We start from the raw sequence: 23556 nt of genomic DNA, 5'->3' as shown, positions 1-23556 counted from the left end.
ACATACCGGTTATATTGACCAAAATCAAAGTTCTAGGCTGAATTATATTGTATTAGGTACTTCAACGTCATCGGCTGTTACGACTATCGGTTTTTACGACCAAATATGAGTAGTGCCTTCGATGTCGTTTTAACAGATTTTGACTGTAGTTTTTGGAAAACTATAAAGAGAAAAGCGTTTCCATTTCTCGTAGACGCTTAGACGACATGCTAAATAACAATGATAGTTTCTAATAGCCCTAATGTGATCGTTAAAACATACTATAGAATCGATTCTAATAGAATTTCCGTTTACACAGTGGATAGCATGAAATGGGTCAGCTCAAATTAGGTTGTTTGGTCACTCCATTACGCCTCGGGAAAGTTGAAAAGCGCGAGCAACGCTTAAAAGAATTCGCCTTTAAACGGAAAAAAGAAATTCAATTTTATACTACTTACTGCGGTGTTTAAAAGCCTGGGGGTTTATTATGGAAATCTGTTAAGTAATAAATGGAGTGCACATACATATATATATATGAAAATCTATTCCACTCTGTATTTATTCATTTGTGTTCCCTTTTGAAGTTACTTTTCTGTGAGTACATAATAAATATTATTCACTTACAATGGAATTTTAACCATAACTTTCAAGTAAATAACGAATACGAGTACTTTTAATGCTGGCAGCATTTCGATATTTGCGATACTTATTCCCTAATCCGGCTAATTGGATGTAACCGCGTTTTCCATGAAATGCCTAGCTGAAACTCGCCACATCAGGTTCAAAGTTAGTATAATGTATGACCTATCTTCTCAAAGCTGATGAAGAATAAATGTTCTCCTATTATTTATCTCAGTTATCTATTGTCCTTTACTCAAAATTGTTTCAAACGTTTATGACACTTGACTTGACATCGCGATCAATTTAAAATAATCAAAGTAGCATCGTACGTCATTACGATGTTAATTAAATTTCATAGTTTAATCCAAAGCTGAAATCAGCTTATCGATAAAAAAACATTTAAATTCTGTTGACAAAGTCACGAGGCGTTTGATAAAGGCTGGGTGAGGTGAATTTATAAATTAACTCATACATTATCGCTAGTCAGATTTTCCTTACCTGATGAAATTCTCGCATGTACCAAATTATTTAAACAGTTTGCCGGCATAATATGCGACTATCATCCATATCATTGGTTGGAATCCGGGATGCACCAATGACATTTTTTTCATTGTTTGGCTCAAAGACAAAAAAGTCCATTGATTTAGCGCTCGCGTCGTACGCTGAAGGAAAACATCGTGAATGCTTTAGACCCAAAAAGTCGAGGGTGTCACGCACAGAAGGCTCATCTACTTGCCAATTAGAACATTATCACGAAACAGACCTCTGTCGTCATAAACTAAAGCCAAAAAACAAGCATGTATCGCCGATGCTATTTTTTATACTATATCATCAAATTATAAAAGCGCGCTTTAATTGTAAAGCATCATAATTTTACTAAGTACTAATATTTGACTATATCAGGATTTATATTGTTAAAAGGTCATACTTCGATCTATATTGTTTTGCTAATTTAGTGTGAGTGTGTATTATAAGAACCGAGAAGAAAATGCTATTTTCGCAGACGAGTGGGACTTAACTCACACAAGGCACCCTCTCTGCTACTCACAGAGCCGGGTGAGCAATATCCACTATAATACACCTCGGATTCATTCCGCCCTACCGCGAAGACTCCTGGGGTCGCTTTTTACCAGAGCCAAATAAGTTCTATATTAAAATCAGTCACCAAATTAAATCACTTAGTATTTCGCAAAGCACTTTAACGATTTTTTTTTAAAACAGGGAGCAAACGTGCAGGCTCACCTGATGTTAAGTGATACCGCCCATGGACACTCAATGCCAGAAGGCTCAAGAGTGCGATGCCGGCCTTTTAAAATTGGTATTTGTTGGTGGAATTGGTTCGGAAATAGTTCAGTAGACAACTGGTTTCACATAGTGGTGGTAAAAACTGCCTTGAAAAACGCTCAGTGGTGGAACGGCGGACGTTGTTTGTAGAATGTAAAATTAATTTTACCTACTTATAGTAGGAGTTGGTCGGCTGGTTACATACCTTTAAACGCAAATGTTATTATAATGTTTGTCTAGTGTCTTTAAAAGTAATAGTATTTACTTGTGTAATTAAATATCTACGTAATTGAATTTAGCATTACATAAAAGTTTTTCCTGGAAAATATGTCAGGTGAATCTAGGTCAGAGATGTTTGAGAGTTGCATACGCGACGTCAGCTATCACAGAAGGCCCATTAGCTTAAGTGATAATGAAGAGCATGAGTCATATTGTAAACCTGTATTTATTTTTATTTCTTATTCAATTCTTAGCGATGTCAATATAAAGATACTTCCTAAGAATTACTTGTATAACTGAACCCGGTATATCTCTTGTCATTTGACCATCGTTCATGATTAGTATATAAACTAAGACCTAAAAAAAATCCCGCAGCTTTATATAATAAAAATAAAGTCACGGTTAAATGAATATAAAGCTAGCATCTCAGATTAATTCGATTCCAGGGAAAAAAGTAACAACTTAAAGTAGATCCATTAGATTCTAGAGACATTGGCTATTGTTATTGGCAGAATACGAAATTCCACGTGTAACACCTCGACGTCCGTCGTTATACAAGTGAGCGTTTTTTAAGACAGTTTTTGCCGTGCGTGTACTATGTGGAACCAGCTGCCAGTGAAGTATTTCCGAACCAATTGAACCAACAAATACCAATTTTAAGGCCGGCAACGCACTCGTGAGCTCTGGCATTGAGTGTCCATGGGCGGCGGTAACACTTAATATCAGGTGGGCCTCCTGCCCGTTTGCCCCCTGTTCTATAGAAAAAAAAAATATAATTGCCTCAAAACATGTGTATGTGTAATTTAAAAAAAAAAGACGGGAAAGATTACGAAACTTTCAAAATACAAATAGCGTAATAAATTATATATATAGTATATACATTATACATTAAACAAAATTAATTAAATTAATTACGCAATTCAAATTTAATTTGTCTATAGTTATCCGCTAAGATATTAAATGCCCCAAGCTGTTCCAAAGCATTGAATAACAACTCAAAGACCAGATGTTGTTCAAATCACTAAATATCAGTATCGAGTTTCAAAACTTGTTCACGCAAATTTATTGAACCGAAAACTATCTGTTTGTGGGGATAGTTCAAACGGTACGCCTTTATCGGTGTGCATTTGAGTTGGGGCATCCATTTTTGAGCAATGATATCAAAGGTCACGAGAACCTTCTTCATTGTATGTATGAAGTATGTAGAAGTATTTCTATGACATTACCTAGATATAAAGCCTACTAGCTGTGCCACGCTGGCTGGCACAAAACAAAGAAAACATTTCATATAAGTTTCATTTTGCAATACTTGTGGAAAAAAGTAATGAAAAAATAAAATAAAACAAAAAAAAGATAAAAACAATCCTTTATACGGATTATATATCATGCTAAAATTTCGGCTCGATCGGTGCAGTGCTTTTTGAGTTTTTGAAGCGTACACAAACCAAAATAACATTTATATAGATTTAGGTTACAGTAATAACATAAAGCAGATTAAGTTAGACAACAAATTCAAATTCAAAATCATTAAATAATTTAGGTAGCACAATGTACACTTATGAACGTCAATAAAGAAATACTGTATATTAAATGCTTCTAATTTTACATTTACTGACAGTTCTAATCAAGGGCGTAGAGAGGACGATAAGAACTGGCATTAAACTCTCCGCCACTCTTTTTAATTGCCAAGTTTTTTGTTTTACACAATGTTTGTAAGGAGCTGCAACCATTACACCATGTTCCACATGACATCTTTAAATAATTAAGATTAAAGATATATGCAACAAAATGGTAGAAATTATTGCAATATTTTAATATTTCGTATATTCTAATACTGTGAGGACAGCAATCACTATTAAATTACTCAATCAATACATATAGGTAGTCTAAATACAGAGTATTTTTAAATACACATAAGCAAATAACATTTTAGATTTTGTTGAAGTGTAATCTTAATTTAGTGATATATTGTATTGTTTCTAAGATGTTTACATAAAAACATAACTAATAAATATATTTTATGCATTCAGTTGCATATATTTTTATACTTTCACCAGAACAATGTCATGGTCAAAGTATAATAAAGAACTGTACGACTCCGAAATAATAGTTTATACCCGAAATTTTTATCAACCTTTCAAACAACATATATCCACGGAATCGCAACTTAACAAGCAATTATATTATTATATATGTACCATAATAAACAACTGGGACAAACTGCAGAACGGCCATAAAAGGCAAATACCTCAGCCTGTGGACTATTTCTTAGTGGACGAGTTGCCATCCTTACAACCCTACTAAAAAACAAATAAACATTCCAACTTATTACATATATACAATTAATTATACTTTATACACTTACTACATATCCACGGAATCGCAAAATACCAAGCAATTATACTATTATATATGTTCCATAATAAACAACGGGGGCAAACTGCAGAACGGCCATAAAAGGCAAATACCTTATTACCACCAAAAACATACTAAAGTATAATAACCGTAAATCCCTTTACGTGACACAGGAAGTGTTTTAAAATTCACATTTACATAATTTCGATAGACAAAAAGAATCACGGGTAAGAGAAAATTTGCGAACGTAAAACTCCGAGATAAAATTTAAATAATGAGTGCTGGCATACGATAAATGACAGTGAAGCGATCGTTACTGTCACATGCAAAAAGTCCCTTATTAATAACTGCGGTAAGGCTAATGCACTTGAAATATAGGTTAAACAGATCTTAAGATAATGCTTTGTCGTCTTAAGAGTGCACATCTCGAGAGTTACTTTAGTTTTTGCTTGATATAGTAAATAGACTTTAACCTTCAAAGCCTGAAGGAGGAGGTTTGTTACACGTGTGTGGTCTTTGTTTAGCAAAGCTTTTGAAGGCCCCACTCGCCTATGTATATATAGGAATCTATATATATAAAAATGAAACCCGTTTTCCGTTGTCACGACATCACATGAAAACGGCTCGACCGATTTGTCTGATTTTTTTTTTGTTGTATTTGTAATTGTCAGGAGAAGGTTCTTATAAGAGAAAAAAAGAAAAAAATTGCGCGGAAAATTAGAAAATTCAAGAATACTTAACCACCATACAATTCGAACTTTTTGGTATAACCTTATGGCGTTTGACATAACACAACATTGACAGAATGCGTGCTGCAAATATCGTCAGAGGATGTAAGAAAAATGAATATCGTTCAAAATAAATGCTTCGATCGGAGTTATTATATTGATAATATAATAATATGCGAGCCAGAAAAACAAACAAAGAATGTTGTATAACATAAAGCATTAGAATAATAAACACTTTGTTTCTGAAATATTTTTTAATTCATTATACCAATTTGAAATCAATATTCATAGTTAAGACAGGACAACGTCTGTCGGGTCCGCTAGTATTAAATATAATTAAATCAGTGGAGCTACAACCTCTTTTGGTCTGGGCCTCAGATTTCTGAATCTGTTTCATGATCATTTTTAAATCGAATAGGCAAGTAGGTGATCAGCCTCCAGTGCCTGACATACGCGGTCGACTTTCTCACGATGTTTTCCTTCACCGTTCGAGCCAATGTTATATGCGCATATAGTAAGAAAGTCTAAATAGGAATATTATTGGGAGAATTATGTGTGTATTAAATAGAACAGGGCTTTAGCGTGCGACTCTTATACCTCAGGTTGTAGCTTCGATCCCGCCGACTGTGCACAAATGGACTTTCTCTCTATGTGCGCATATAACATTCTTGGTCAATAGTCTTCAAGCTTTTGTTCGTGAATATAATGTAAAATATACAATCTTTAATAAAATCTAGTATCTATCTAGATATCTATCTATCTAGTTGAATAGCCTCGATATTCACGTGTTGGTGGAGTCAAAAATCATTTACGAGGTAACACAATGTACACTTATGAACGTCAATAAAGAAATACATATTAAATGCCAAGGGCGTAGAACCGACGAGAAAACTGGCAATAAACTCTCATTATAATACATTTTAAATAAGAAACACTATTATTTTAATCTTAGTATTTTCTGAAGTATTATACTTATTTGTAGAATAGTTCCTTTAGTGGCTGATTGTAAAATTTTATGTAAATTTCAATGTAGCTCGCCTGCCCTAGTTTAAGTTACGACGGGTAAGGGTTGTCCGGTGTATTTTAGTAAATATGTCGGAAACTGTAAAAAAGTAATTAAAATCCTACCATTGTATTTATCAGTTATAAAATATATCTGTATATTGCAACGAAAACGTATTTTATATAGTTGAGTTTAGTATTTAGGGAGCGTTCAAGTATTACGTCACGCAATTTTTGGAGATTATTGACCCCCCCCCCCCCCATGTAACGCGCCGTAACGTTTTTCTATACCCAAGTATAGTAAAACGTTTCGTGACCACCTAGTGACTATTTATACCTAAAAGTTACCAATATGTGGTGTAAAGTACTGGAAAGTCGAAAATTATATTAACAATAACGCGTAATTCAATCCCCGCCCCGCAACATTTTACAAAAGGACCCCCCCCCCAAAATTCATTACGTAATACTTGAACGCTCCCTTATTAGTTTATATACAAGGGATATCATATAACACGGTAATTGTATAATGCGACGGAGTTCCTAGATGATAAGTTTTGAGATACTAACATAGGACATGACATATGTATTAAAAAAATAATTACTTTTAATTATAATTTGACATATGCATGGACATATTATCCATCCTTATATATCAAAAAGGAAGTCGGCGGTTGGAGAGTCAGAAGAGAAATGAGGAGATGGTTACCCCATCCCAACATCATGGGGCACCCAAAGCCAAGAGACTCTGCTGGACTGGCCATCTCTGCGAGACAGAGAAAGGACCAAAGTGTCAAGAAGGCATATCTAGGTATACCAATGGGCTGTCGGGTTTTCGGATGGCCCAGATATCGCTGAAAACGATACAAAAGCGAGCTCCAAGTGGCAGATTAGCAAGCGGCAGGGCGCAATACTTTATAATCCAAACAACAGTAATGTGTATCTCAATAATGAAATTACGTAAATACTTAAATAATTATAATAAATAAGTAATTTTATTTACAATTACAAAGTAAAAGCTTTATCAACCGGAAACATTGTAACAAACATCTATTTTAATTTCAATAAACAAAATATAATTAATTTCCTTTTAAGAACATTATTTTTTTCTTCAATTTTCCCGAATTAATTTCAAAGATCAAAAATCTTCTATTGTTTCACATCCTCTATTATATTTTTAAAATTTGTTTTTAATTAATTAGAAGCACGGAACAAAGTAGCGCTTGCTACACAAAAATATTGTTGTTTCTGTGAGATGAAAATGAGCGTCGAATATAGGTCAGCCCATCCTGAAGTAACTTACAAAGATGTTGGAGGCTGTCCCAAGTTACAATCCACAAGCGTAGTAAAATGTTCTACCTTAAATTTTAACAAAAGCTGCCGAGCCTCCCATTTTCAACCCATTTGGTTATTTAAAATGAGTCCATACACAATAAAATAATTTGGTTTCCATTTTGTTGGAATTTAAAATTTAAAGTTTGTGTTATCCATTACTCTTAAGTTTAAAATGAAGGAGTATAAAAGTTAATGATGGCAAAACGTCGTGAAGCGCATCACATCTGCACCTAATATTACAACTTCTTCCTAGCGATCACGACCGCTCTATCAAGAGTGCACCGGATAGGAAGAAGATAAAAGTTACTGAAACTTAACCGCGCGACTTCTAACATTGTATTACGTATTTTCTTTGTAGATCATAATATACCAGCGAGTTTTTTTGAAATGGTTACATTATCTTACTGTACCGCTACAACCCTAAATGGTTCTTGGTCTGTTGCATCCGTTTCTTTGATCACTTCGGCGATCAGCCTACTATCGTAGATTTTTTTATTTCTGATATGCTTCTGGTTTCTTTACAGCGTTTTCCTTACAGCGTTTTCCTTCACCGTGCGATACATTATTAAATGCGCACATAGACAGAAAGTACATTGGTGCACAGCCGGGGTCCTGCAACCTCAGGGATGAGAGTTGCACGCTGAACGCACTAGGCTAACAGTGTCCCAAAAATTGTAAGTATGATTGTAAAAAAAGTTCTTGATTTGTTTGTTGTGATTATGCGCTTTGACTATTAATTAGTTTACGCTCATAATGCGTATATACCCTGGCCTTACCATTAGCCAGCCAGTTTCATTAAAGCTTGTTACAAACGCTACGGCCTAATATCTTTCAAGCCGCTGTTTAGTTAAAAGACTAGGCTGTTAATTGGACGGCTTATTAAGCTAGTTGGCTGTGACATGTACATCTTAATAAGAACCATGTAAACGTTAAAATTGATGCATTTTTTCAAAGTTGCATAATCGCTACCGCTTATACTTTATGCAGCCCGCTCAAAAGTATGAAGCGTGTAATTTTCTTGTGATCTTAAAATGCCCGCGGCTCGGGGCCTCTGCATCCACTTTGTTATTATCTATTTGCACTTTTTACTTAATTAAATTACGGCCAAATGTTCAGAGCATATGCAATTCTCCTTAAATGTTCATTTCATGCATACACAAGCATTTAAACGGCTTAATTACAGCTGAAGCTAAAACGGAGAATTTTCTGTTTAAATAAAATTTTACTACATGTTTTACGTTTACTTATGTGACTTAAGTTTGAATAGTATAGATGCAGTAAAAAATTATCTATATATAAATAAAAGTGAATCTCAAAATATGTTGCTAAGCTCAAAACTGGAGTATTTGTTTATTTATTCCTTGAATTCCTTTTTATAGAGAAAAAATTTGAAAAATTGCACCGAAAAACCTAAAACCCAGTTTTTATTCCGGAAAAGCGAACAGTTTCTACTGGGGGTATACTGGCAAATTGTAAAATATGTTGGTATATAATTTACTAACAAGGTAAGTGAAGTAGACAAATAATATTAAGGCGAAACGAAGTTGTGATTGTTGTGAAAGTTGTGAAATTGCGTGAGCAATTATAGCTATCTACGAGAAAGTAATAATTTGTTATTCTGATAAATTTGATATGACAAAATGTATTCACAAAAAACCCTGATAGAGAAACGATTATTTGTTCGATTAGTAGCTAAAATTATTTTAAAAGCTAAGTAATTAAATATAAACGTATAAGATCATTATGTATGAACCGTATACTCGGCAATTACTTAAATACTATATCATATAAATACGTTTATAATTGAGTTCTCGTACATGAACATTAACAACATAATAATAATTACGGGAATATTGAATTCTAGTCCCGATGCTTGGGCGTTCAAAACCAAATATTCGTTATTACTATAAATTCTTTTAAAGAAAAATTGCTTTTTTTATATAAGTATTCTAGAAAGTGTAAATCTCCAAATCTTTAAACCACAAGACAAGTATAAAACTTTGTTATGATGTTTTTTATCAAACTCAGTCTATTCTGGGTAATAGTTTTTAATATAAAATACGGGATAAAGGAATGTTGTTAAGGATATAACCTTAATAAGGTTTATCTTAGACATCGCCGCTTATTTGAATGATTTATTAATCAGTTGCGGCTCTCTCGGAGGCCGTAATTTCTTTCTATGTGCGCATTTAATAGATCAGGAAACCGGCTTGTCTTAGACCCAAAGAGTCGACGGCTACTTGCATATTATATTGACAAATGATCGTGAGACAAATACATAAATCAGATGTAAAAACGTAGTAGCGATACTGATCTGTTTTATTTATATTAATTGTTATATATATCATATGTATCTACCAAGGGATCCAACACGGCTTTTTTTTACACAACGTTTGTAAGGAGCTGCACCCATTACACCATGTTCCACATGACATATCAAGTAATTAATAATAATAACATACATTAAAAAAAAACACAAAACATGTCCTCTATCAACAGGAGGCATGGTGAAATAGGAGCACGCACTTACATTCTCATGGGAACAACACGCAAACACATAGTCGAAATAAGCAACATCACCGCATACACGAATTCAAGTACTACCAGTCACCACAAGCAGCACCCGTTCACGAGCATGACGCATGGCCAAAAAATAGCTACACCATGGCTATCAAACTATTTAATGCTAAATCTTCCTTCTTCTACGGCAAACAAAGGATATATTTATACATGGTTATTAGTATCAATAGGTTATTTACAATAGAAATCAAAACCGTGCCTGATCAAATACATTTTGTATATTAACAACAATCGCAACATGCTCCTTTGCAAGTCAGTATTTGCAATGGAAACAAAATTTGCATGATTGCTATCCTCCAATGCATGTGCTATACAATTTTAAGCCATGCTCCATTAGAATAAAGAGGCAAATTATTTGATTGTGGGAAACCAGCAGATGTACTGTTCATGTTATGCTTGAACGATGATCGATTATGGTATATTTTTACACGGCTTGAGACAGATGGTTTGAACTAAAAGCCTTTGTTTCGACTTTATACTACGAAAAGACTTTCATGTAAGGTAACTTATAAGTATTTCAAAAAAAAATCGGTTATGGAGTTGTAATTAACTGTGTATTAACTGTGTCCAGTTTGTGTTTCCACCACGCCAACTTCTTTCTATTTAGGATAATGTATAGAATAAATAAATAAATAAAATAAATAAATAATAAGTTTATTAACCGTTTCACAATATTGCATTTTACGGGTTTACCATTGCATACATTGACCATCTTTGTGAGAAGGTGCAGCCTGGACTATAGAAGTCATGTGATAACAGGTCACCATAATAACAATGTACTTAGAATATATCTATCTCTTTTTCCACAATTCGGTAGAGAGCGTTCAAGTATTACGAATAAGTAGTACTTAACACCACATAATGGTAACTTTTAGGTATAAAGAGTCACTATGTGGTCACGAAACGTTTTACTATACTTGGGTACAGAAAAACGTTACGGCGCGTTACATGGGGGGGGGGTCAATAATCTCGAGAATCCAAAAATTGCGTGACGTAATACTTGAACGCTCCCTAATTGGATAATTACATATTGGCCAAAACTCTCTATGTTCTCAGTTTAATCGTAAAATTTTAAAGGTCTGGTTATGCGCAGTTGTATAAAGTTTTTAAAGGATATAATTTTACATAATATACGCTATTTAAAACCTGTTTTACTATAGGTGAATAACATGTGAGACCTTTTTTTTTTTTTTTTTTTTTTTTTTTTTTTTTTTTTATATCCGAGGTGGAAATGCATTTGCGCATCCCCTGAACAGGGGTATGTGGGACTCGACCCACGCCAAAATCTCTGCTATTCAGAGACTGGGTGAGCAATACCCACTAAAACCACCTCGAGTAGTTCCGACAAAGCCGCGTTACAGAGGCTCCGGGGTCGCTGTCGCATTCTACCGGGACCTCAACGGCATGTTTCACTCAGAAACCTCTAGTGCAGTATACACTACATAGGAGGTAGGAGATGGGCATATCTTCTCCTATTTACTCCCCGTCTTCTACCCCTAGGATTCGTCCTAAAGCGCTCCCTCTCTCGTTCTGCTGTCTCCTTCTGTAGCATGACATGCTCACAGAAGGATACCACTGCATTCCATACCTCGTCACTGCCGACCATTTTTTGTACAACACAAGGCAAAGCAAGGTTATTACCCACCACAGAACTAAGATTATGACGTAACTGAGACCACTGCGGACAATCCTCCAACGTATGCTGTGCAGTATCATCATTTGCGCCACACTCCAAGCAGCTCGGTGTTGGTTCCCGCCGCACGATGTCATGCAAGTATCGCCCAAAACATCCATGTCCTGTCAACACCTGCACAAGACGAAAAGTAAGGGCACCACTTTTTCTATTTGCCCAGTCACTAAGTACAGGACGAATAGCCTCCACCGTTCTATGCCCCGCTGCTGGGTTAGCTAAGTCTTGGTACCATTTTTGCATAGTAGCTGATCGCGCCAAACGTCTTAAATTCTCGACTTCCTCAACACCAGGGTAAATACCTTCAGCCCTCGACTCCATCCGGTGATTGTATACTAAAGTGAGAGCCTCAGCCTCTAACTCCCAAGGTGGAGTGCCAGCCAATATACAACAAGCGGTAAAAGACACCGTTCGGTAACAACGGACTATTCTTCTTGCCACAACCCTTTGCGGCCTCCGTAGAAACATGTGAGACCTAGTATTTTCATTGTATGTTAAAACTTAATAAACAAGTATAGTCAAGCTTATAAAACGTGAGCAAGCGACAAAGATAAAGCTTGACTATCGATGAATCATCAAAAGCAAAGGTTGCCACACGAATTGACCTTCATGTATCAAATGTCATGCTCTACGAAATTGACACGAAATATTTCCATTAATTCCCTTTCTTCAATAACTCTTTCTTACGTCTAGACAGCTTTAAAGCTCAACTTGAATGAGTTTAATCCAAGTAATTATTTTTTCGTAGCTTCACGTCTAGTCAAACTTTTAATTTGGGATTTATAAAAGGATGATGGATTAAACGGTTTTTTTTTTCAATAAAACTGGCAATATATTAAAATTTAAATTAAAAAAAATATACGGTTTAAAATAATATATAATTTTTTTTTAAACAAAGTAAAAAGTATTATTTTAAGTAATTTAACTTTAGTTTATATAAAATTAAATATACTAGCGGACCCGACGTTGTCCTGCATGATAATTCAAGCGATTACGATATATGAAACAAAGTATGAAAGCACCATCTGCCGGGCTGATTTGTGAATCAAAACCATTCAAGACGCTACTCAAACGTATACAATTTTTTTTTAAATCGGTCCAGCCGTTTAAGGAGAGTTCAGTGACACACAAACTGTAAAATTATATATATATAGAAAGATGTATAATATATATATGTATATATATTTATATATAGTACATCTTTCTATATATAATAATATATTGTCATATATATATATATATTATATATATAAGTATATTATGGTAATTACTTTTCTACTATTGTTTAAATATATTTTATAAAGACTGTAAAAACAAACTAGACCATTAATGAACAAAGATCTTTCTTAATAAAAAATTAAAAAATAAATAGAAACTTATTTTGAAATTTATTTATTATTCTTTTGAGACAACATTTGAAGTAAATATAAATTAATAAAAAAAAATCAGTGGCACTGCAACCTCTTTAGGTCTTGGCCTCAGATTTCTGAATCTGTTTCATGATCATTTTTAAATCTAATAGGCAAGTAGGTGATCCGCCTCCGGTGCCTAACACACGCCGGCTACTTTTTGGGTCTAAGACATGTCGGTTTCCTCACGATGTTTTCCTTCACCGTTCGAGCACATGTTAAATGCGAACATAGAACGAAAGTCCATTGGTGCACAGGCGGCGATCGAACCTACGACCTCAGGTATGAGAGTCGCACGCTGAAGCCACTACTGCTCTAAATATAAATTAATATAATTATTAGTTTGTATCTAACTGCGCAACGAACATCATTTCACCTCGTGTAGAATCATTAAAGGTTAGATTTGAACAAAATTCACGTCTCTATTAATTAAATCGGAACAGTGTAAAGTGGAACACCGGAGTACCTGATATCCCCAGACAAAGCTCTCATTATTTTAAAATTAATTAAAAGTACGAACTTTAGTCCGCTTCTTTTTACTTTTCTGAACTTTTTTATCTTTTGTAATCTGCTATTCATTCAGCGGATATGTAGAGATTTAATATTCGCATTTTAAGTTGAATAATTATACCTATGTTAATTTAATACAAAGCAAAATTATCTAATACAGCTTATTGTGTCACAATTGTCTGTGACTCCTGGGTTTTAATTAAAGTACAGCCTTTGTTCTTTTTGAAGGTTTTAAATTATTTAGTTCATTGCTTTTCAATAGTTTTCATAACTCAATGTATTAACGTATGCAAGCCATGTCTAGCACTGTCTAGTTTTATAAAAAATAAAATTTATTTAATGCATATAAACGCAAGTTTATTGCGTTATGTAAACAAAAAAAAAACATATTTCCAAATTAACACTGTTTTTAACTTGACACATTTCTTGCTTAGTTTGCGCAAAAATCCCTTGGTATCTTTAGGGTAATATTCTAATAATAAAATATATATTACTCCAATGATATATCGAAAATAGACCTCCATACAGATGTATAGCGAGCCAATTTCAAACAAAAGAAATAGCACGCCTCGGGCTTATCGGAATCTCGGCCAAGCAGGAGTGGGAGAATCGTAAAATTCATTGGACGAATCTAATATAATAGCGATTGGTGTCTCATAGATAAATTGGTTTGGCCCTCAAAGTTTTCCATTCGATTTGGCACGTTCGAAAACTTATCAGAAATATCAGGTCGCACTTGAGCAAAAGACAATTTTAAAAATATATAATAATACATTTTATTGTCTGGAGCTATCGTTTCAGATAACTAAACCTTGTTCCCGTTAATACCATCCTAAATACTAGCAAAATAATAAAAAATATCTTTGAAACCACTGACCACCTGACCACGAACACCTAGATAATGCATACTGAAAAACGTAAGGTGTTAATATAATATAATAATCTTATATATAAAATTCTCGTGTCACAATGTTCCTATACTCCTCCGAAACGGCTCGACCGATTCTTATGAAATTTCTTATGCATATTCAGTAAGTCTGAGAATGGGCTACTAACCATCTTTTGAACTCCTAAGTGATAAGGGGAGTCCACACCAAAACAAATATTGTTATTGTTTAGATTTTTTTTTGGTTTTATTTTTTTATGATACAGCATTCAAAAATACTAACAAGCCCTAATTTTCAACCCTCTACAATTAACCACTACTTTTTATTATAGTAGATAGCTATTTTTATTGACGTAAAAAAATGTTTCCTAGAAATAATATACATGGCAATACATCATTTGCCGGGTCAGCTAGTAATATATATATAGAGTCTATATTATAGACTAATGAATCAAATAGACCAATTAGTGATAATATTACCAAATAGTTATATCTACGAACTTGATATGGCAGTATCTCGCTCACCACAATAGCTGAAATGCACTCGGAACTTATATGCTATATATATATACGTAAATGTAATAGCGTTTAGTTCAGAGTATTACTGAAATAACCCGTTTGTTCCGTTTAGCAGTGTTGGCCTAGTGGCTTCAGTGTGCGGCCCTCATCCCTGAGGACGTAGTTTCGTTCCCCGGCTGTACACCAATGGACTTTCTGTCTATGTGCGCATTTAACATTCGCTCGAACGGTGAAGGAAAATATCGTGAGGAAACCGGCTTGCCTTAGACAAAAAAAGTCGACGGCGTACTGAACAACTACTTGCCTATTAGATTGACAAATGATCATGAAATATATGCAGAAATATGGGGCCAAGAGCTATGTTAGATAGCTCGTTTTTTAACTAGCGTGTGTTAATATTGAGATTGCTACTTTGTCATTGTACTCGTAGCCTAAGACTGTGAGTCTAACAAAGTGAAACTTTTGAATTTGGAATACCAAAGAAATTAAAACATTTTTTACAAAATTGGTTGTACCTTAATTAAAAAGCTTTTATTAGATTAGATGCAGGTATTAAAGGAGTTTTTCGAGTACAATCTATATGGTTTGCGGTCATGCATAGCTGTTAAGCGACATCATACTCATAACGTCGCGTGTTAAGTGCCTCATTTTGTTGCAAAGCCTTCGTAAAACTAAGGTTATCCCATCTTGACTTTATATATAGGAAAAAGAATTTGTTAGCAATTTATATATAAAACAATATATTTTGGAAAACTTGTTGACTGGCGATACTTATATTATTTCTGTAAGTATTTATTTGAATAAAGTAAGTAAAAGTTTTCGTTCCTAGTTAATAATTAAGATCCTTTAAGAAATCAAACTCTGTAATAATTAATCCTTGTATTAATTAGCATAAAATAGAAATAAGACAAACCAAAATTTGACTTGATCATTTAATTAGTCTTTATTTACATATTCGCGGAATTTAAATAAAAATTACAATAAATGTATAGCCCAACTGGAATCGATTAAAAATCATCTAATAACACATGACTTGTTCTTTTGAGAATATTGGTAAAAGATACTTATAATAAGTTCCGTGGTGACAAAGCTTTTTACAAACAAAAGCTTCGCGTCACTTTATTAGAATTCCTTCCCAAGGCGTCGTTTTGTCAAAAGCTCAAGAATTAATATATTTTATCGTAAAATTCTGGTATTTCCTACAGAAAATTATTTATTTATTTTCTTATGTCCTATTTTTGCAGTAACTTAATACGAATACAATATAAAACTAATATAAAAAATTCAACTAAAAACAATTTAAACAAAACAAGTAAAAACTTAATACCTAAACCTTTTCTAATATAAAACATAAGATTTTGTGAACATTGTTAATCAACCCTGATGTAGAAACGAAATCCGACAGTGAAAGCTGATTTTTCCTTCTATGTGTGCAAGTACTTGCTCTAGCATTGAAAGAAAACATTGTGAACCTTAACGCAAAAAATTGCGTAGAACAGGCACAGAAATCCGGTCCATTAAGGGTATATGAAAACTTCGTATATTATCTATAAAGAAAACCTTCCTTACTATAATTAGATAAATAATCAAATTGCAAAGGTCAAAGAAAGCCATAATAGCGAATAAGGTCAGCGATGTCAACATGTTAAAAATTCGCTTTTACCAGATTGGCGAGATAGCGAAGTGGCCGTGTAGGTCAGCCATTTTAGGAAGATCAAATTTACGATATGAAAGGGTGAGGTTAGTGACATAATAAAATGACAATTTATTAAATTTCGGCCCCGAGCACGATACTTGTATAACAATATTATATTTCTTTGTGTAATTTATTTGATAAGTTCTGAGCGGTTTGTTTGGCGAAAAATTATTTACTTCAAAGCTTTTTAAAGATTTTACAGATTATAAAATGAGGGATACCAAACGGATTTTCATTAGGTTTTCATCAATAGATAGAGTTGGTCACGGTTCTTATAATTCCAAGGGGAACCCGTGGCGAAATTTTTATTTTTATTTAACAACATCAATGGCGCTACCACCATTTTAGATCTGGGCCTCAGATTTCTGAATCTGTTTCATGGTAATAGGTGTATCATGTAGGTTTGTGTATAAGGTTTCCGCACGATGTTTTCCGAGTGAATGTTCATTATCAAAGAAAAAAAAATTCTAACACAAAAATTTATGACGGTAGACCACAAATTGGTCACAATTTCTCCGTCCACCGAATAATAAAACAAAAAGCGATCTCTCACGAGTTTCAACATTTAGGTAGAAAATTTCGTCGAATGATGTAACAGCTCAGTGGGGTATTACCGAAAATGACAAGGCATGACTGTGCGCTACCCGTTAAGTAATTACATGCACGTATTTCGAGGCTTAACATACTCTACTCGGGGTGTGTATGATTTAGGATTTTATGGGATTTTGGGGATTATTATCTTAAGGTTATTTAGAATCCAGTAAAACGCGAATAATGCGCTTTTATAGTATTTTTTACGTTACATATTTTTGTCGTTATTCTCATGGTTTAAAGCATTTATGATATAGTACAAAATATGTGTTCCAATGAATCCGTCGAACAGTGGCTTGAGGTCATTGGACCATAGGGTCATGTACTATCTCCTCATCATTTCGCTATTTTTAATAAGTTTCTTACTTTTCCGCTTTCAGTACAGTACCACCAGTTCTGCGAATGATCTTCAGATCTATGCTCAAACATCACTTGATGACCTTCCTTTAGCTCTTCAGGCGACAAATACTGAAGCAAAAATGACTGCAATAAGTGTAAATAAATAAAATAAAAATATAATAAAAAGTGGTAAACCTCTTAATTTTCTAAATAATTCGTTTTCATAGTATTTTTAAAACGTTACATATTTGTGTCGTTAATTTCATTTTGTTAAGAAATAATCTTTTAAAAGCATTTACGATATATATTACAAAATATATAATGTACTTCAGACCACAGTGACTTACCTCTATTGATTGTAAATACACATATAGTGGAGTGAAATAGAATTGTTTAACAAAATCTACCATGCGTATTTTGATTTTGGCCCTACCCTTGAATACCACTTAATCTGGTACCACTTAATTTTATTTTCAATTGTTTAATTTCAATATTTAAGATTTTCTATACACCTTTAAATCTTATAAGTTGAAGTGTGTGAAGTCTTCAGTGAGTTTGTAATTTGATTAAGTAATTTTGTAGGCTGGAATTTGAGTTATTCGTGTTTTGAAAAGACATTAGTGTTAATCCTAAATATATTTACATATTAATTTTCTGTTAAAAATGTTTAGAAAACCGAATACAATACAATAACTTTTTCCTAAGCAAACTTAATTACATATACCGAAGAAATTTATTAAATTTAATGATAACATATCGCATGAAAGGCAAATTTTGCTATAAAGGTAGAACTTCTATGGAAATGTCATGGCCACCTCTTAATAATACACACGTCGCTCAAAGCATTTTTAAATCTGAAAGCTTTTACATAGAAAAACGAATATATTTAATTGGGGACATGCCCTACCTACATTTAATATAAACGAAAACGTCTCACGTAAACAATTTTACTTATCTACACTAATTATTATAAAGACCTGTTTTTAATTAGAATTGATGTCTAAATCTAAACCGATTTAATAATTATGTATTTAAAACATTATCGGCGATTAACATATTACTTGGTTGTATTACCATCCAAAATGAGCGGAGCATCAATGTTTTTTTTAAACCGGAAAACTTTTTTCTTTTAAGAGCTTCCCTCGGTATGTTTAAATGAATACGGTAGATCGATCTCAGAAACTTAAGTAATATATTTACTAAGCATAATTTAAAATAAAAATTGTGTGCTAATGGATTATCCACTAATGAATGCTATATTATAATACGGTGAAACCGCAGAGCGCAGCAAGTATATAATATACGTACATTCGTTAGGGAATAGACAGAAAGGAACTCAGTTCTCACCTTGCTGAATTTTAGCAATCTAACTCTGTGACCTACGATCTTTTACTGCGTGCCATCAACAATGCTTCTACTGTAATTGACTGGTTCTCTAGCTATATATATTTGGGCACCGTCAACGCATTGTGATCAACGAATCCGTCTCATTGCTCACAGTGGTTTGAGGTCAGTGTAGTAGGGTTGTGTGCTATCTTCTTCTTTTTGCCATTTTTAACTATTCGGTTTTAGTACAGATACCTTTATGTGGATTATCTTCAAATCTATGCTCAAGGTACACTTGATGAAGGGAAACGAACTGAAAAACGATTAAGGACTTTGTTTTAAGTCGATTTTATTGTTAATACTTTGAGGTTCAGTGTAATTTAATTTTTAGCTTAAATTAATGTTTAAATTTTTCATCACAAAGGATTAAAAATAGGCCGATAAGTAAAGCTCTACGGCTACTTTTGATAAAACTTTTATAAGTCGGCGACGCACATCTGTTAATTTAAGTACTCTCTGGATTAACTTCAGTTAATCTTTCTCTTTATTTTCTCAGGGATTCAGATTAAGAATTATTTTCCGGTTACAGATAGTTAATCTCCATGATAGAATACATAATATGTTCCTAGATATAATGAAATGAAGACTCCCGGCAGTTTGTGTATGTCTATATGAACGCGATAAACTATACACTTTTGAAGAGAGATTTTTCTATGGTATTCACCAATAGGGAGATTCTTGAGGAAAGTTAAAGTGTATACGTATGGTTTTATGTTACGTATATTAATTGAAAAAGGGGGCTTGATATATAATATATATGTAAAGAAACTATGTAGTATGTTTCTTTATTTTGTACAACATCCATCCGTAGTTACAGGAACAGTGGCCATGTACCTACTATCCAATCCTATACTAGATGGCGCTAGCAGCTAGTGTTAATTAATTCGACTATGTATTTGCGTGTTGTTCCCACGAGAATATAAGTGCGTGCTCCTATTTCACCATACCTCCTGCTGATGAAGGAAATAATCTGTGTTTTTAATTTATTTTATTATTATCAATTACCTATCTATTAATAACTTAAGATGTCATGTAGAACATGGTGTAATGGTTGCAGCTCCTCACAAACATGTGTAAAACAAAAAACTTGGCGATTAAAGAGTGGCGGAGAGTTTGTTGCCTGTTCTTCTCTTCCGTTCTACGCCCTTGATTTGAGAACTGGCAGTAAATATAAAATGAGAAGCATTTAATGTGTATTCCTTTTTTGACGTTCATAAAGTACATTGTGTTACCTACCTATATGAATAAATGATTTTGATTTGATTTATTTGGTGTTGACAGAAATGACAGAAGACAAAGTCACCGTTCTTGAATACATTCATTAGGCTATGTTCACATGTAACGCGCGTTAACGCGCGTCAACGCGCGATCAAATTTGAAGAGCGTTCAGATGATGAGCGCTAACGCGCGTTGCGAGAGTACTCGTAAGTCTAGTTCGGTAGAACGTAGAAAATGAACGTGGAAGAGGCTATTATTTTGTGGTTATACTATAAAGAAAAATATAGAAAAAGAAAACGTACACATTGGGTTCATCCAATTTTGAAAAAAAAAATACAAATTATATTATATTTTTTATACAAATTTGCTATATTCCAACTTGCTGGCCTTTTTTCTACTTCATCGATTAGTAAGTCGATGTCAATATCTTCAATTTCACTCATTTTAAATGCGAGAGCAAAATATAATTACGAAAATTAACAAAATTACATGCGATCGCGATGAAAGCGCGCGCTCATCTGAACAGCAAACGGACATTACATTAATATCAAAGCGCGCGTCAACGCGCGATCACCTGCGTCTAGAGACTTTTTCTCTGAGCGCCGCGTTGACGCGCGTTAACGCGCGCTCATGTGAACAGTTGTATGAAAATACCACAATGTCTAGTCGCGCGATTTGAAAACGCGCGTCAAGTTTTTGCCATCTGAACATAGCCTTATTGTTTAAACATAAACTATTGTAAAAAGACTAAAAAGGAATTGTTATTTTAAATAATATACTTACACACAAAATAATGTAATTATTATAGTGTTTTTGTAAGTACTAAAATAAAAAAAAGTTGTTTTTAGAGCAACTGTTTATTTGCAACCTACAATTCCAAATAAGATAAGGTATTTTGTCTTAGATATTATAATATATATTATAAAGGACCTTATAATATCTAAGGATTTGGGAGGAACTGACAATATTCGTAATCAATTGTAAAAGTAAAAGTTCTTCATTTCATTTCTTCATTTCTCTTCAATCTTCATTTTTTATATTTTATGTAAAATGTTCAGAAACTTAATGAACAATACTGCCTTACGGTCAGAAACTAAATTGTATAATAAAAATACTTCTAAAATAAAATCCAGTTGCAAGTAATAGTTTGCAGAACAGAGATCGAATTGAAAATTGCAATAATGAAATAAATAACATTAAAATAGATGTTGACTATCTTTTGGTTTTTTTTTTTTCAAATTATATATATATCTTTACCGTTACGAAAGAACTACATAATAATTAGTGCACCTGGACAATTCCTACATGAAAAACTTTATCCACCTACCTCTTTGTTTTAACGAGTTTCACGATGTATTTATTGATTTAAGCGCTAACTGCTATTAAGCTCCAACGTCACGAACTAATGACGTTCATACACTGATGAATACACGGTCTTATCGATTGTCCATTACTTTGACAGGCCCATTACTACACCCAGTAAAACATGCGAAAATGTAAAAAGATAAACGGAGTTTAAGCTTATATTTTAAACTTTAATGTTGCTGTATATACCCAACGAGAATAAGAGAAAAACATTAATACTACCAGACCCGGCAAACGTCGTTTTGCCATGTATATTATTTCTAGGAAACATTTTTTTAGTTCAATAAAAATAACTATCTACTGTAATAAAAAATAGAGGTTGTTCGTAGAGGGGTGACAATTAAGTGTTGTATGTATTTTTGTATGCTATATCTTAAAAAAAAATAAAAATTTCGGGTGGACACCCCTTATCACTTAGGAGTTTGAAAGATATAGATAGTAGCCAATTCTCAGACTTACTGAATATGCATCGGTCGAGCCGTTTCGGAGGAGTATGGGAACGAACATTGTGACACGAGAATTGTATATATGTATTATATATATAGAGATTAAATGCAATTAAGACTGAATTACTTTTACTATCTAATTTATGTGTTCAATAAATCACCTGCATTTCAATAATAAGTTACGTTTGTTAGCGAAAGGTTCGCTTCCAAAAACAACTTTGACTCGCCCATTTATCAATCCCTGCACGCGTATCAAAAAGGCTATTTCAGAAAATCCTATTTTTATAAAACCTTCAAATGCCTCATAAATATGCCAAAATCAACCCACGTAACATTAACCACATACTTCTTACACGTCCTATTTATGGCACAATTTTTATACAGCTTAAATCGTCCCGAATTCAGTACTGCGCTGTACAGATAAGTTCTTATCGGGCTTTTAGCATTTATAGCGGGAAACTTGGGTTAACTTAGTTTGTATTCAGTTTGCGTAAGCCAAAATACATAAGGTTGAGATCGGGAATTTGTGGGTATGGAGTCGTTACCAAGTTAAAGTTCGAAGATAAAAATCTGTCGATAAGTTTCGAGCCAGTTATGTCAAACAGTTTATATACTGTGTGACCGGAAGTGTGGGATGTTGCCAAATAGTTTGTGAAGATTTCGTTTCATATGACATTATGTGTGTACAAAATTATTGGCAATGGTTGATAGAGAATATGTACTTTTACGTATGTTTTTGAAGTTGTACGACGTACGTCTTTTGGCGCGTTAGGGAAAAATTATAAGAGTAAATTTTTGCACATCGTCACAAAAAACCGACATCCTGAAGTTAGCTATAGTGAACATTTTATTTTTTTCTATTGTTCTTGTCGTTTTTCTACAAACGTAGAAGGCGAAAGATAATTTTTTTTTAAAGATTTTTACCTTGTTAAGCCTAAGAAGTATAATTTTTAACGCGTGTAACATTAGCACCCACACACTTTTTTTTAATAGTGGGCAAACGGCCAGGAGGCTTGTTAAGTGATACAGACGCCCATGGACACTCTCAATACCAGAGGGCTCGCGATTGCGTTGCCGAAGGTTGCCGGATGTGAAGAGTATTCTCTTAATTTAATGATTTAAATTGAGGTAATTTTAGATGTTGATTAGTTTTTCAGAAACTAGGCTAATTGTTGGTACTTGTATTCACTGCGTAGTAAAAAATATAAGCATACCAGCTCACTTGTTTCCCAATTTAAATTTGTATTTCTTTAACCAAAGTTTTATGACTTTTTTGATGAATAGGTAACAAAATAGTAATAATAATGTTTTAGATTTTGTACAATATGGTTGCTCAAGACTGACTAATGGCATTATACCAATTAAATCAACAGGTGACGCGAATTTTTTCAATTTCCTTAA

At 33.6% G+C, this 23556-nt stretch overlaps 1 protein-coding gene across 1 annotated transcript in view; it reads right to left on the bottom strand.

Annotated features, from left to right (window-relative positions):
* The window catches only part of LOC125057864, a 75532-nt gene that overhangs the window by 38917 nt on the left and 13059 nt on the right, over positions 1-23556 (bottom strand). The window lies entirely within an intron of this gene.

This window comes from Pieris napi, chromosome 17 (genome assembly GCF_905475465.1).
Source record: "Pieris napi chromosome 17, ilPieNapi1.2, whole genome shotgun sequence".
Lineage (NCBI taxonomy): Eukaryota > Metazoa > Arthropoda > Insecta > Lepidoptera > Pieridae > Pieris > Pieris napi.
The sequence above is the reverse complement of the archived record's forward strand: the minus strand, read 5'-3'. Positions and strand labels throughout refer to the sequence as shown.